Source organism: Geotrypetes seraphini, chromosome 1 (assembly GCF_902459505.1).
Source record: "Geotrypetes seraphini chromosome 1, aGeoSer1.1, whole genome shotgun sequence".
Lineage (NCBI taxonomy): Eukaryota > Metazoa > Chordata > Amphibia > Gymnophiona > Dermophiidae > Geotrypetes > Geotrypetes seraphini.
In genome coordinates, this window is record NC_047084.1 from 335400004 (window position 1) to 335413229 (window position 13226).

At 41.7% G+C, this 13226-nt stretch overlaps 1 protein-coding gene across 5 annotated transcripts in view; it reads left to right on the forward strand.

Annotated features, from left to right (window-relative positions):
• The first annotated feature begins 2122 nt into the window (after window positions 1-2122).
• Window positions 2123-13226, forward strand: part of GPRIN3 (GPRIN family member 3) — a 187673-nt gene continuing 176569 nt past the window's right edge. For 3 of the 5 annotated variants that reach the window (XM_033958903.1, XM_033958941.1, XM_033958961.1), the window contains exon 1: window positions 2231-2360. The gene's annotated coding sequence lies outside the window, so the exon portion shown is untranslated. Of the gene's footprint in view, window positions 2201-2230; window positions 2361-13226 lie in introns of those variants that run through there. The other 2 variants (XM_033958969.1, XM_033958930.1) reach the window with 2 other exon arrangements.

Below are 13226 nucleotides of genomic sequence, written 5' to 3' on the forward strand. Positions count from 1 at the left end.
TTTTTTGATTATGAGCCCCCTTAGTTTCTAAAGTTAATTCCTTTAAATATTTAGGTATTATTCTTGAGTCAGCACTCTCTTTTTCTCAACAGAACTCATTTGTGATTGAAACAGGATTTTATTTTTTACAAAAACTGCAAGTTATTCATAATTTCACACACTCAGCTTCTCTTCCGACTTTAATCTATGCCTACATTAACAAATGTTATGATGTAACGTCATTTATGCGGGTATCACAAAACATAATTTAAAATGGTTACACACCCTTCAATTGAAGCACAGTTGTTTTGTAGGTTAACATGATGTGATCATGTTAAACGTCTTCTCAAATATTAGCTTCTGACTGAATTTAGAATATAATTTAAAATGTTGGTTTTTACATATAAAGTGCATCACAGTATAAACCAGTGGTTATCTTCCTTGGTGAATTGATACACTCCTCTGCAAACTCCCTCACAGATAACAAACTGGTTTTACCTCATCGGTCCAAAATTTGATGGTTAGCAACAAGATTGAGTGCTTTCTATTTCTTGGCTGCCACGCTATGGAACTCCCTTCCCCCGTTATCTTAGAATAGAATAATTTGCCCAATTTAGGACATATTTAATAACCTACTTATTTGAACTGACATTTCAACACCATTAATTCTGACTAATGTGTGATGTGCGCCATGGAATTGGGATACAGGTAGGGATTTTCTCCTTTCTGTGTGAATGCTTGTTCTCTCCTATCAATTTTATGGTGTCCTAATTTTTAACCTTGTTGTGTAAACAACTTTGATTTTTTTTTTAATGAAAGAGGCAGTATAGCAAATCTAATAAAAATATTCTTATTTCCAGCACCATTCAAACAATAATGGGGTCCTGGAAGAGTTCTAAAACTCTTAATAATATATTTGGGTGGGATAATATCTTTCATATACACAAATATGAACTTACGGAATATTAAATTCTTATTTTTTTTCCCTCCCTAAATATTGTTGTACGTTATTTTCCCTGTAAACAAGATTTCTTCTTCTTTACTGTTTATCCTTTTCATTTGTTAATAGGACTAACCTTAAAATTTAAACTTCTAATAAAAATATTTGAACTAAACAAAGTTTATCAACTATAATAACTTTCAGCATCAAGAACTGAGGAAGTAAATTGTACATAAGCTGAATGGTAAATAGACTTGTGAACAAAACAGTGCCATCTAGTGGCAAGATATCAGGTGTGGTTAGGTTTATATGAACATCAACAATTTTTAAAAGAAATGGAATATAAGGGAAATTGTGCTTTCATCTCCATTAATAGCTTCTGTAAATATCTAGTTACACACAAACATTGCAGAGTGAAATTAGTCAATTATTATAATTGCATAATTAAACAGTACTTAGAATGCTGCTAGTTCTGGGTTTATGTTTGCAGTAACTTGCAGCTTCCTCTAATTTATCAGGAATTAAAGCTCCCAGTTTAGACATAGTAATCATGTCCTATATATGAATTCATAAATATTATCCAAAGAACAGGATCCATCTGCACAGCTCAACACAGCACATAGGAATGAGCTGAGCTTTAAATCCCTGATGCTTCTTGCGGCCTTTGGCAGAGATGCCAAGCTATTACATCCCAAAGTGGTGTGGAATTTCTAGTGTCTGATCCTGCCCATTGAAATCAGTGCTGCAGGTCCCACATCGCACCAGGATAGAGCTGTCAAAAAGCCAGGACTGTCCAATAATCTCCAGCCTGGAACTGGGTAACTTGGCACCTCCGGATAATGCCTTCAGATTCTAATATAATGGATGTTGGAATTACATAAAAATGAGTAAGGAAATAAAATAACTTTCTAAAGAGAAATAAAATCATCAAATTTAGCTTACAGAAAGACAACGGGAATATCTCAGACATTGATGCTTCTAGTCTTCACAGTCATCAGAGATTCTCATGGCCCTCCTACAAAATGTGGTGACTTTTCTCTTTAGCTGGAAAGTTATTGTGCCTACCGATAAGTTAGGGATCTCCTTACAAAATTATCTCTAATATTCCTCATGTTTGGCTGGAAGGGTTGAGGACAGCAGCAGCAGCAGCACCGTGTGCAGGAAATAGTTAATTGGCAGGCTCTCGGACTCTTCCTATGCAGGGCTCCCTCCGGGCAGGAAGTGGAGGGATGCCACCTTCCCCAGTCCTACCGCTGCACCTTGCAACCAGACAATAGAGAGGTGAGCCTCCCAGCTGTCTCTTCTCTGCTGACCTGCGCAGTGGAGGGGGGTTTCGCTTTGTTTCTTAACGGGTTTACCAGGAAAGAGCTCGCTCCGAAACCCTGAATTTCTCTGCAAGGTCAGCGCTGCCTTCCTCGGTGCAGCGTTGGTGAGTCCGAAGGTAAGGGTGGAGCTAGACTTTCCCAAATCAAATATTGTAGTGGTAATGCTGCTTTAAGCCCGATTCGTGTCAGTCTCGGGGGTTTCTTGTGTCCCAAAAGGTGCTAACTCCTCCGATCTGCTTAAAGCGCGAGGATACCATGAAGTTTCCAACATGGACTTTTTAATGTCTCCCCCCCCCCCCCCCTCCTCCTCTTAGAAATGTTTCATTCCCCCGCGTCCATGCTTGTGGTTTCCAGCGAAGGTTAGCCTGCATTAGGAAAGGAGCCCCCTCGTTTCCCCGGTCGCATTCCTACAGTTGAACTCTGTACCGTTTGTGGGAAAAAGTCAATATTGCTTGCAAGTTAAAAGGAGGAAATGCTGTGGCCATTTTTATGGTAGGCGAGGACTTGGGATTTTCCAGGTGGCTTTATTTATGCTCTTAAAACAAAAACCAATGCACACGGAAAGGTTGCAAAATAAAAAAAAAGACAAGACTGCTACTACAACCGCTAGACGTACGCAGCACTGTACATTAAAATGGTCAAGAGAGAGTCCCTGCTCGGTAGAGCTTACAATCTAATCCAGGAGTGTCAAAGTCCCTCCTCAAGGGCCACACTCCAGTCGGGTTTTTAGGATTTCCCCAAGGAATATGCATTAAAAGCAGTGCATGCACATAGATCTCATGCATATTCATTGGGGAAATCCAGAAAACTCGACTGGATTGCGGCCCTCGAGGAGGGACTTTGACACCCTTGATCTAATGATCAGAGTAAGAAGGGGGGTTAGGGAGTTTCTCAAGCACGGATGCTTTACAAGCGAGTGCGGGTTAGGACAAAGAAAAAAAAAATCTGAACAAGGTTGTGCTGAAGAAATGTTTTCAAAAAGGGCAAATATAGTATTGATTGTATTGAAAAGTATGAAGTCGGTATGATCTGTAATATATTTCTATAGCCCTTATTCCCCGAAATCTGTTTATATTTTTCATGGGCTGTGGAAATTGTGACATTGTGATCATCAGTAATAATGGTGAGGGATTTATTTAAACCTGCGATTATGGTGTTGAAAGATATGCAGCTCAGGCAGGACGGGAAATGCAGAGTTGTTGACTGCAAATATCTTATTGTTTCTCTTGCCATCATCTTGGAGGGGACTAGAATACCGTATGTTACACCGTGGAAATGTTTATCCACAACAGCTAGGTATTTCTGTTCTCCAGTGATTAGCTGGAAGCAGGGACTGGCATCCACAGTCCTTAACCCTTTCAGGACCAAGGGACATATTTGTCCCATAACTTTAAAATCCTATAAATTTTGATTGGGATAGTCTACAGTTCTAAATTTGATATGTACGGATTCCATATGATACTGCCTTTATGTAAACAAACTGGTTCCGACATTCATTCATTAGCGTCGTTGCCAGATTGACGAGAAGATTCACTTGTCACACTGTCCATAAGCCAGAAGTGTGATTTAAAAAAAAAAAAAAATGATATTTCACAAAAAAAAATCAATTTTTTGGCATCTGCAAGCCCTTTTTACCATAAAAATGTCGTCAAAACCACAAAAATTGGCCTACGATCCTTATGGTCCTGAAAGGATTAAAAGGGGAACTAGCTGAGTACCTTTTATTCTGAAAATATACTTTTTTCTGTTCGTTTACTGTATCTTCAGTGTTTGTATTACTCGTGACCAAATTATGTGGTATCTATCCTGTCTGCGATCTATACTGTGTATGTACTCCTTTAATTTGTTCTGGGCCCTTTGGCGAGGACAGGGCTTAAGAAATGAATAAATAAACAAAGAGGGAAATAATAGCCTTAAATATGCATCAGTGTCTGGAGAAATATTTTACTTCATGATGACATTTTAACAATAAAAATTAATTTTCACAAATACCATATTTGATAATATATGCAAATACTATATGCTGCTAAGTCATCATACAACATTAAAATCCTTGCCACTGATTTTTCTAACCCTTGCTACAGAATCTACCAATAGGAAATAGGAAAAAGCAGAATCCTTCAGATCTTACCATTTTCACCTTAAATAAGGTCCATGAATCCACTGGATCTGTGCATTGGAGCAACACTATATATTTTTAACTTCTGCTTGGCAGATCTGCAGAAGATCCCAAGGGTCTGGCAAATCCACTGAATCAGTTATAACTTCTTTTTGTTGTTTAAATCTGATACGCACCTGGGCTTCTTCAAGAATAGATTTTTTAAAAATGCAAATCCTGAAGATCTGTGCCAGTTAAGGTGAAAAGGCGCTCATGATCATATTCCTCTTGATATAACTAGTGATATTCTATCACTTTCTTATTAAGTGTCTCTCTGCCTCTCTTGGGCATAAGACCCTTTGCACTCAAAAGATTTTTAACAAGGGGCACCCAGAAATCCCTTACAGCTTATTTCCATATATAATCTGTGGCTTGGTCAGAAAATGAAACCCAGTGCCTGTTTTCTGACCTGAAAAGATACATCTGTGCTTTAAAAAATGCTTAAATAGTAATGCAAGAGTTTTTATGGCAAAAAGAGACTTGAGCTGTGGGGTCTCAAAGTCCCTCCTTGAGGGCCGCAATCCAGTCAAGTTTTCAGGATTTCCCCAATGAATATGCTTGAGATCTATGTGCATGCACTGCTTTTAATGCATATTCATTGGGGAAATCCTGAAAACCCGACTGGACTGCTGCCCTCAAGGAGGGACTTTGAGATCCCAATACTAACAATCCCCATAGCAACCTCATGGCCCTGTCTGATACACAAAACACAAGTGCCCAGGAGAAGAGATAATAAACCATATACAGCAGGGGTGCCCACACTTTTTGGGCTTGCGAGCTACTTTTAAAATGACCAAGTCAAAATGATCTACCAACAATAAAAAATTTTTAAAACCCCCACAAAGCACACTGAAAGGCAGAGAAAATGTTAATTATCATTCATATTCCGGGTTTTTTTCAAAGAGGTCAAGGCAGATGACTCTATGCAATGTCATCTCAATAACAACCATACAAAAATAGACAAATATAGCCCCTCCCTTTTTACTAAACCACATAACAGTTTTTAGCGCAGGGAGTTGCGCTGAATGCCCCACGCTGCTCTCGATGCTCATAGGCTCCCTGCGCTAAAAACCACTATTGTGGTTTAGTAAAAGGGAGCCATAGTGCAAAATATAGACAGCAGATATAAATTCTCAAAACAGACACATTTTGATCACTAAATTGAAAATAAAATCATTTTTCCTACTTTTGTTTGATGATTTCATGAGTCTCTGGTTGCACTTTCTTCTTCTGACTTCTTCTCACTTCACTCTGGCTGCACTTCTTCTGACATCTTCTGATTTCAGCCCACTCCTTCTTTCAGCCTCCTATATGCTTTCTCTCTTCCATACCTCATTCTCTCCCCCAACTTTTTCTTTCTTTCTCCCTGCCTCCTATTCTTTCTTTCTCTCTCTCTCTCCATGCCCACTTTCTTTCTGTCTCCCTGCTTGCCCCCTTTGTTTCTTTCTCCCTGCCCTCCCCCAAGCCACTAGGTTTGCCGTCGCCACCGGGGAACAGGCCTCCAAGCCACCGCCCCCCAAGCTCTGCATGCAGAAGCCTTGCACTGACCAGCATTCTGCTCCCCTTCAATTCTGATGTCGGAGAGGAAGTTCCGGGCCAGCCAGGCAACGATTGGCTGGCCCAGAAATTCCTCTCCGATGTAAGAATTGATGTCGGGGAGAGGAATGCTGGTCAGCGTTAGGCTTCTGCAGGCCCAAATCTCTGGATCCCCAGGGCCGAGGAAAAGAAAAGAAAAAAAGCCAGTCTTCCATGAGAGCCGTTCCAGTCTCTTTTTAGCAGGACACTCAACTTCACATTTTCAGGCTCAAGACGTCAGAGCAGCAGCAGCAGCTCCGGCATTTTTGGGCAGAGCACCTCCTGCTCCCGACCGCCTTTCTCCAGTCTGGCTTGTCAATTCCACCAGGGGCAGCCGGCACTCAGCTCTCAAGGGTCGTGACTTCCCTAGACCTCCCTCCCGCCTTCTCCCGAAGGAAGTGACTTCATCCCCCAGTCGGAAGACGCAGTCGGGCAGGAAGGGCGCAGCAAGAATGAGTGTGCGTGGGGAACCTTGGGGAGAGGAAGGCTGATCGGCCGGCCGATTGGAACGGCAACACGAGATCGACTGGCGTTGCCTTCCCGATCGACCGGTCGATCGCGATCGACGTGTTGGGCACCCCTGATATACAGTATACTGTATCTCCTGCTCTTGAGGTGTGTGATTATCACACAGTGTAAAAAAAAAAAAAGTGCTGTCTAAACTAGACTTTTCTCGTTTCTCACAGGGTTAGATTTAGAAGTATTCCCTCCCTCAACACCAAGTAGGGAGGCGGGGGATAGAGAAAAACTTTGTTGAATCATGCTCTTTGTGGGGAAATTGGAGAGTCCATTCAGCAAATAATAAAATATAACTTCTCAGGTTAAGAGTTTGATTTATCAGATCCAGGAAGCTCATTTCCATTATGAAAGATTTTTTGTTCTTTAATCTCTGCTGGAAATGGCTATTGCTGTCAATATTAAGCACCATCCTTCATATAAAGTCTTCTCGGTGGCAGTCCTTTCTCTTTTATGTAGGGACTCCTGGGGCCCTAGTAAAAGTATGTTTGTGCACTCTGCTTGATGCAGGCAAATGTCCCAGGCTTGGGAAGATTCAACGGTTTGGCCTTTTCCTCAAGGCTGGAAACCACAGTACTGTATATGAGTGTGTCTCAAACTGTGTGCCATGGCACGGTGGTGTGCCCCAAAGAGATTCTGGGTGTGCCACCAGAGAGTCCAGAATTTTACTTTACTTTAAAAAATGCCCTTCATAAGTATAGAGTACACTAGAATAGATGACATGTATGTCGCCTAAGCAAAACTCTGTCAATGTTATGAACATCTGTGTGTGTAAGTATACAACTGCCCAGACAAGCATCATTCTTTGACATGATTGGTCCTTGAAAACTAATGGCAAGTAATTTAATTTTAATATTTGTAATTCTTTATTTATAACATGTAATTATCCTAATTTGATCAACAAAGCAATCAAGGTTTTGTTGCCATTTGGATCTTCTTATGTTTGCGAACTTGGATTTTCGGCTTTGACAAAAAAAAAAAAGAGAGAATGACTGCGGATGGTGGATGATGAAATGTGGGTTTGCTTGTCAACTATCGAGCCACGTTTTGACTTAATTTGCACTCAAAAACAAGCACATCCATTGCATTGATTAGCAATTCTATTCTGTCTTACTTTATTTTCACTGTCGTTATAATTAACCCATATATGGCTTAAAGAACTTTATAAAAATAACTCTCAAATTTAATTTTCTGTTGGTTTTGCAATTTTATAATTTCAATTATAATGTGCCACGAAAATAATTTACTCCATTTGGGGGCTCCTTTTACTAAGGTGCGCTAGTGTTTTTAGCGTGCGCTATGCGTAAAAACTAACGCCAGCTCAATGGTGGCACTAGCGTCGAGTGCGTGCAGCAATGCAGCGCGCACTAAGGGCACGCTAAAACCGCTAGCGCAGCTTAGTAAAAGGAGCCCTTAGTGTGCCGGAGCTAAAAAAAAAAAAGTATAAGAGAGGCTCTTGAGTGCCTAGTGCAGTGTCCCGCAAACTTTCTCAAGCCGCGGCACACTAAAGGTAGTGGCCATGGCACGAAGCACCTGGAAGTGCGCGGATATCGCCGTGCATGCGTGACATCATCATGTCGATGTCCGCGTGTGTGTGAGGGCCCTCCAGGCAGACCCTGAGACACCAGTGGGGAGGGGGGGGGACTAGAAGGAAAGAGGGTAGACAGAAGGATAGTTGCTGGCACCCACTGATTGCCTACAGGACGTGCCTCTCCTCCCCAGTGTACCGCGGCACACCTGAAATCTCAGGAGGGGGCACACTAGTGTGTCTTGGCACACAGTTTGAGATACACTAGCCTAGTGGTCAGCAATCGGGGAAACTGGTCTTGAGGGCCAGTTAAGGAAGGGAGAAGAGGACCTGTTCCTTCACCTTGGATAGAAAGTGTCTATCGGGTCTGTCTCAGGGAGAAGTCAGTAGCTGCAGAGCCTGTGCAAGTATATCAGGCACCCTGGGACCCCCTTCTCCTGATATTTGGGGCTATCGTGATAATTCAGTTATCCAGCTATCAGAAGTTAGGACCCCTAGGATGCCTAATACATTTGCAATACAGCTGCTGACTTCTCTACAAAACAGTCTGAGAAGACACCTTCTCGCCCCTTCTAGAATGATCTTGTAAAAAACATGTTTGGACATCAAACTTTAAAATGTTAAATTTTGATATATATATACACACATGTGAGGGTAATTTCCAAAAATGATTTACATGGGTCTATTTGAAAATTGTCCATCCCCCTTATGGGTTTGTGTAGCTATTGGGTGCTACTTTAGAATATTAGGCGGGAAAAGCGGACTCCTGGATAAGCCCACTGATTGCTCAGGCTCATTCTTATCCTATATTTAGGAAATTACTAAAAACTCATTTGTTTATTAATCAAGAATGTTGATTTTTAAGTTTTTTAAATGTTTTTTACCTGCTATGTTTTTAAAATTTTCTTTACAATTAGTTTTTTTTTCTTAATTGAGACATTAATACTTGTATGTCTGGCCTACAAGATCCTACATGGCATCCTTCCTGCCGCTATCCCTCTATCCTGGAACTCCCCAACCCCTACTTCCTCCAGATCCTCCCAAATTTTTAAACTATCCTTCCCTTCCATAAAAGGTATTTCCCATGCAGGCAAACTTGGGTCATCCCTCCCCTTTAGAATCACTGAGATCTGGAATAACCTCACCTCCCCACTCCGAACCTCAAGCTTCCTCCAACTCTTCCGCAAACACCTAAAAACCTGGCTATTCTCAAAACTGTAACACTTCCCCCCTCTTAGGCCTCTCACCTTCCCCCTTTACACCTAACTCTTTAATCTCTCCACTGTAGTTCCTCTCTCATCCTTCTTCCTGTAAACCGTGCCGAGCTCCGCATTCGTGGAGATGGTGCGGTATATAAACCCAAGGTTTAGTTTAGTTTAGTTTAGTATGTTTAAGTCGTATATAGAAATGTGTATATGATTGTGTTTATTTACTGTTGTGAACTGCCTAGAACTAATGTCAGGGCGGTATACAAGAAATAAAATTATTATTATTATTACGTGTTTAATTGCTTGTGCTCTTTGCCCTTCCCCCTTCCCTCAGAAGCTGCTGCTCTGATCTGCTTAATAGTTAAGCCTGTCCAAGCGGCAGTAACCAGGAGCTTGGAAAGAGAGAATGACACGGGGACAAATTTTTTTTCCCCATCTCCTGAGGGAACTCGTTTTTAGCGTCATAGGCAAATTTGTCCCCATCCCCGCAGGAACTCAATTTCCCTATCCCATTCCCACGAGTTCTTTTCCTGTCCCTGCCCCATTCCTGAAAGCTCCATCCTCATCTGCACAAGCCTCAAACACTTTAAAATCGCAAGTGTTTGAGGCTTGTGCGGTTAAGGCAGAGCTTACAGGAATGAGACAGGGACAGCAACAAAACTCATGGGAACGGGATTGGGAAATTGAGTTCCTGCGGGGATGGGGGACAAATTTGCCCCCATATCATAAAAACATAAGAATAGCCTTACCAGGTCAGACCAATGGTCCATCAAGCCCACTAGCCTGTTCTCACGGTGGCCAATTCAGGTCCCTAGTACCTGGCCAAAACCCAAGGAGTAGCAATATTCCATGCCACAATCCAGGGCAAGCAGTGGCTTCCCTCATGTCTTTCTCAATAACAGACTATGGACTTTTCCTCCAGGAACTTGTCCAAACCTTTCTTAAAACTAGCTACGCTATCTGCTCGTACCACATCCTCTGCCAACACATTCCAGAGCTTAACTATTCTCTACTTGGAAACACAGCCAGATTAAGGCATAGGCAAACTAGTTTTTTTTGGTGGGGGCATGTCAAATGTGCACAGGATTCTAAACATTTGTAAGCTCTGTCTCAAAGCTAGAAGGAGGGCTAACTGTGTGAATATTTTCAGATTTTAGCAGTGGCATAGTAAGGGTAGGAGGTGCCTCCTACACCCTCACTCCTTCCACGCCCCCCCTCCCCATTCCACACTCGTGCTCTCTCTTCTGCCCCCCTTCCCCGTACCTCTAAATCTTCACCAGCATGAGTGGCTTTGGCAGCATGCTCCTCGCACCTGCATTGGATTTCCCTCTGATGCCACTTCTTGGTCCCTTGACCTGGAAGTGATTCAGAGGGGAATCAGGCTGGCGCGAGCATCAGGCAGAAGTCCATAATGTCCAAATGTACATTCATATTGTCTTATTAATGACTAACGTTTGTTTAGACCCCAGTTTTATAATTGTATTACTGTAAGCTGCTTAGAAATTTGATAAGCGGAATAACAATTTTTAATAAAACATGGGATGGTGCTGACGGGGTGGAGCAGAGATGTGTCAGCGACCCCCACTGACTCTGCACCCGAGGTGGTCTGCAGCCCCGCGTAGTAAGGGGGTTACCACGCAACTGGATTTTAGCCTAGCACAGCTTTCCAGTGCTGTCCCTTCCAGTGCAAAGGCTGTGGTAGGATCCAGCCAATGGAAAGGCTATGGTCACTAGAAGGAGGTGCTGAATTGCAAGGGCTGTCAGGAAGCTGAGCTCTCTACAGGGTCTTTGAAGAGAATCAGTGGAATTAGCAGTGGAGCTAGTGGGTATTCTGGATGAGGGAAAAGGAGTTGGACTGAAGAATGGAGTGACAAGAGTGAACAAGTAGGGATGGGGAGTAGCATGGTTCCATGAAACTTTTAATAAAAAGTGGGAATGGCAGAAATTACAACACCTGTGTGTGAGGGAATGCCACACTACAGCATTATACTAAAACACAGGGTGGATAAAAATCTGATTTATTTTTTAATTTTAATTACATTTTTCCTCAAAAAAGCATTTTATAGGGAAAAAAAAATCCATCTAAAGATATTTTCTATTTAAGATACATTTATAGTCCAAAAGTTATTCACCATGAAGTAGGAATTAGTTTTTAATTATGTAGCATGAGGCTGTGTATTCATGCAATGTTTAAATTTTTGGCAAATAAATTCTGTTAATCCATTCATAACGTCACGGGTATGATTTAAATCAAGTCTTTCTGACTAGTGATTTAAATCAAATCCACCCTGCTAAAACGCATTTCAAATATTATCGGAATGCTATTATAGAAGCAAAGCGGAATTGGATTATAAAGTGTCTGGCTAGATCAGACAATAGAACCCAGACATTATTGTTAGTAAAGATTCTGAGGAAATGTAGCCAAGGTTTGGATAGAATGGTTTCTTCTTTTTTTGTGCATCGGATGTTACTGTGATGTTGGGTGTGTGGGTTGGGTTTTTTTTTGTTTTTTTTTAGAGTAAATAGATGCTTTGAGAACACTGGGAAATTCCCTAAGTGGGTTGTGATGACTCACTAACTGTTAACTTGGTGCTGAGGAAGATCAGCTAATTTCCCACAGACAAATCTCACTGGGGGAGTTGGAAGAATGCAATCCATTAAAGTTTTTCTAATATTATCATTGATCTTTTGCCAGTTTTTAACATGAAAAATATTACATGGCTTCACCGCTGTTGCCTCAGATAATTAATTCTTCCCTCTACAGTTAAACCACATAGTCTCAGCATGCCTTAGTCAATACGGTTTAAAGAAAACTGATGGAGATAAGGATTATCTATTAAAATATTGTGCTGCAGTGTGAGAATATTTGATTGAGAAAGTGGCTCTTAATAGACTTCTGGATTTTTAGATAAAAAGAGTGGATTCCAGAAATTTCAATCAGGATTTTGAAAAGGGAAAGGATCTGGTTGGGTATGACTGCATTGGTAGCGAGTGACAGTACGTGGGGGAGGGGGGTAAAGTAGTGGCAGATATCCACAAATGTGTAGCACATTGGGAAGAATAACCTGAATCACAGTTACCAGATGCTAGGGTTCACCTTGGGGATTAGCGCCCAAGAAAAGGATCTTACCATGCAGTAATCACTAGATGCCAGATGATCACCCACTAACATCAGAAACATTTCCCCATTTGTAAGCACTAAGTCCAGCATGACCCCATCCCGAATGGGTTCCATTACCAATTGTTGGAACAGTTTTCCTTGTAGAGAATCCAGAATTTCCCTACTTCTAGAAGACCCCGCAATAGGGATACTCCAATCAACATCCGGCATGTTAAAATCACCTATTAGCAAGACTTCCCCTTTTTTAGATATTTTCTGAATGTCTACTATTAAATCTCTATCTACTTCTTCTGTCTGTGAAAGAAGCCTGTATTTCAAACCAATGTAAATATTTATTTATTTTATTTAAAAAATTTCTATACCATTCCCTCTTTCCAAATTGATCCACAGTGCCTCTTCTTTGCCCTGAAGATCTTGCTTTAATATGATCTTTAACATTGTGACAAATCTAGCTCTCCTGCTAGCTTTGTCTCAGGGTTAGATAGGAAGAGCAGTAAACCCCTATGCAGGAGAGCTGACCAGGTTGGCCCTGCTGATTATGGAAGCGCTGACTTTCCTTGTACCAACATAGAGCCAGACAGTGACTGCCAGGGAGAGTTCGGTCCAGTTGCAGGTTACTCTCCCAAGCCTCCTATTAGAGCTCAAAGAAACTCAGGAGCTAGGAAACCACAGCTCCCAGAAGGTCAGAGTTATAGCAGGAAGTTGTCACATAGGCAGACACAGCTGCAGAGAGAGCTTTCTCCCTTCCCCCTCTTCAGAGCAGGGAGGGAGGAATTGGAGGCTGTTAAAACAAGGCAGCTGAGATCCAGAGAGGGGGAGGAGCAGAGGAGCTGGGAGTGTTTCCCAAAAAGACAGCATGACTTCCCTTACTGACTG